This window comes from Pteropus medius, unplaced genomic scaffold (genome assembly GCF_902729225.1).
Source record: "Pteropus medius unplaced genomic scaffold, Ma_sr-lr_union100, whole genome shotgun sequence".
In the NCBI taxonomy this organism is placed as follows: Eukaryota; Metazoa; Chordata; class Mammalia; order Chiroptera; family Pteropodidae; genus Pteropus; species Pteropus medius.
This window is the reverse complement of record NW_024340692.1, coordinates 23,136,891-23,140,406: the sequence shown is the minus strand read 5'-3', so window position 1 is coordinate 23,140,406 and position 3,516 is coordinate 23,136,891. Positions and strand designations below refer to the sequence as shown.

The following is a 3,516-nucleotide window of genomic DNA, read 5'->3' as shown; positions in this document are numbered from 1 at the left end:
ACATCCAGAATTCAGTTAATTCTCACTTCTTCCCTTGTGACCACCCTGGTCCAAGCTGTCACCTCTTGCCTGGAGTGTTGCAGTGACCTGCTAATGGGTCTCCCCTCTTTACTTTCTGTGCCACAACCACAATCTGCTCTCATCATGGCAAGAAGGTAGATCTTTTAAAGATATGTCTATTATATCACTCCTCCTCTCAAAATTTCCCTAAAGTGTCCCACCCTACTCAGAGCACAGCCACATCCCTGCAGGGGTCTAGAAGACATCACATGACTGGCCCTCACTCCTCAGCTGACCACTGGCCACCACTACGCTCTCCCCTCCCTCCACTCCGCACACGCTCTCCTCCCTGCTCTTCTGCAAACACACTGGGCCCTCTTCCTTACCGCAGAAACTTTATATGTGCTATTCTGTCTCCCTGGAAAGTTCTTCCTCAAATATACTCATCTACCCTCAGGCCTCAACCTAAATGTCACTTTCGAAGAAAGACCTTCCCTGAAACTCTCTTCAAAGTTATACCTCTTTCCCTGATTAGTTTTCCTCCAAAACTCTTATTCTCTCATATGTACCCCTTTGATTAGAATATAAGCTACGTGAGGGCAGGGATCTTCCAGTTTATTTACTGTTGTGTCTTCAGCAACCGGAACAGTACCAGCACCTAGCATGTGCTGACTTGTGAATTACAGGAGGCAATGTGAAAGATAAGTCAAAAAGAATAGGAGGCTGGGTGAAAAAGATGAAGGGATTAAGAAGTACAAATCAGAAGTTACAAAAATACTCACTGGGATGTCTACGGCCATACCACCCTGAATGTACCCGATCTTGTCTGATCTTGGAAGCTAAGCAGAGTCAGGCCTGGTTAGTACATGGATGGGAGACCACCTAGGAAGACCAGGTGCTGTAGGTGTTTAAAAAAATACTCACTAGGATATAAAGTACAGCATAGAAAATGCAGTCAATAATATTGTAGTAACTATGTATGGTATCAGGTGGGTACTAGACTTATCAGGGTAATCACTTCGTTACCACTTATATAAATGTTTAATCACTGTGTTGTACACCTGAAACCAATAAAACAGTGTATGTCAACTGTAATTGAAAAATCAAAAAATTATTTTTAAAAATTAATAAAATAAAATAAATAAAAACCCTCATGTAAAAAAAATAGGAATAACGGAATGTCGGGATACCAGAAATAAGACTTCCACTGAGATCTAGACAAGCAAGAAAAGGGTTCTGAACAAAGGCAGTGACAGAACAGACAGAACTGCAGACACAGAACTTTTTCCTCTCTGAGAAGGGGTTATGGTAGAAGGAGTTCCCAAACTTCACTGGCCATGGACCCTTTCTGGGTGAAAATATTTTATAGGCCTGCAGTTCCGCAGAACCTACTGCAGGAAACCTGGGATTAGATGTTCTCTAAAGTTTTGTCCCAGCACTAAAGTTCAATAGCCTGAGTAAAGATCATAGATGATTCAGTACTTTTAGGTCATGTGCCTTCTTGGTTGCATTATAGTCACAATTATGGAAACCCATCCGCAAGGTGGGCACCTGGTCTCAAAGACCAGAACTAAAACTGCTGCATCAGTTAGAATCCTTCCACTCTCCAGTAACAAAGAACCAGACCAACATAGGCTGATGTGATAAAGACGTCAAACTGTCACATAACAGGATATCTGAAAGCAAGCGGTTCAGTTTTGGTAACAGCCTGCCAGTATCAGGGCTTCGACTAATTTCTCTGATTTTTTTTTCAAACTCAGTGTTGTAAATTAGCTGCTACCGCTCCAGGCATTGTGTCATCACAAGTGTTCCATGCTGGAAGGAAGAGGTAAGCAGAAAAGCTTTCTCCTCTTTTGATCTGGGTTTTTTTTGGGGGGAGGGGTTCCTAATCATTTCTGGAAACCACCATCAGACTCATTTGCCAGTGTCATGTGGCCATTTGGAGTTGCAAGGGAGGCTAGCAAAAGAGAATAGGATTATTACAACTATCCTAGACCTTCATGATCCACATCCCCCACCCAGAGTTAGAAGGGAGACCTCTGATCCCTAAGAGCAAGAGATCTCCACCCAACCTAAACAAAATAGGAGTCTCTTAGTGGGAAAGAAGTGGGGATAATGTCAGGTTGCTTGGACGATGAACAATTGTCCATGGCTGCCAGTTATTGTGTCTGATGGCTTTAAGGCTATCATATCAGTCCCAGAAGTTCCTGATGGTACATGGGATGCATATTACCTGCCAACCTTGACTGGCAGTAACAGCCTAGAAGTGCCTACAAATGAAGCACTTGTAGGATAGGATCTCAGGGAAGAAGTTCTGTACTTTTTTTTTTTATCAATAGCTGTGACACATATGGCACAGGGGAGAAGCAAACAGAACGTGTGCCTGTATCACAGATCTTTTCTTCCTAGATGGAGAGTCCCCAGCCTGTGATGGGTGAGCTTCAATGCATCTTACTCTGATGGCAATTCCCATTTTTTTCCCCCATCAAGACTAGTCCCAACCCCACTATGCCTGCTTCTGCTTCCTCTGGGTCTGAATGTCATTTCTCATATTAAGGAGGAAAGGATGAGCCCAGGAGAGGCATAGGCAGGTGGAATCTCATGTTCCTCCTAACATCTGATTGAAGCACAAGTAAAATGAGCCTTATGCTGTCCCCACCAAGTTCTAAATATGATGGACTGTACCACACCACAATCTTTGAATAAGAACTTGGGATAAATTGATTTGGAAACTTTGTATCTGAAAAATTGTCTCAACTTGAGAGCACCAGTATTTCTGCACCATTTTTCATATCTATTTTTACAAACCATTTTTCAAAGGTACCACTAGCAATAACTCTAGGGCGTTCATTTCCAAACTCGAACATTTTCATGCAAACTTCTCATCTTCCTGGACTACACGAGTGCAAGAAAAACATTCATTTATGTAAAAGTTACATTGCAAAGTCTTGCCCCATGAGAACACAAGTTCCATGAGAGCAGGGATATTTGCCTGGTTTCTTTATTCTGTGTCCCTAGCACCTAAATCCAGTGTCTCCACATCAAAAGTAGTCAGTAAATATTTGCTGAATTAATGTCACAATATAACCATCATCCCTCTTGTGCTATATGATATGTCTGACATCGTTTTCCTCTTGAGGATTAAGATATCGATGGAGCATCCTTCAAGATCAATATGAGAAATTGGGATGTGTAGAAGGAAAGAAAGCATTGAGTCAACGTTATCTATCCAGCCTTAAATGGAAACTCAAGAGACATGCACCAAGGGAGCCAGGGGTAGGCCAGCTCCCCTGTAATAGGAGGAGCTGATCATGCTGTCGTTAATAATAATAGCAAACACTTCTATAAGTGCCAGGCCCTATTCCAAGTGTTTCATTTAGATTACCTCAAGTAATCCTTACAACAAGCTGTAAAGCAAATACTGTTACTATCATGTCCCTTTAACAGATGAAAAAACTAAGACACTTAGTTAAATTAACTGCCCAACTGCCCAGTGTCTCTGTCTCTCTGTCTGTC

General features: G+C 42.1%; 1 pseudogene; it reads left to right on the top strand.

Moving 5' to 3' along the window:
• The first annotated feature begins 788 nt into the window (after window positions 1-788).
• Window positions 789-907, top strand: LOC120600366 (uncharacterized; annotated as a pseudogene).
• Window positions 908-3,516: the final 2,609 nt, after the last annotated feature.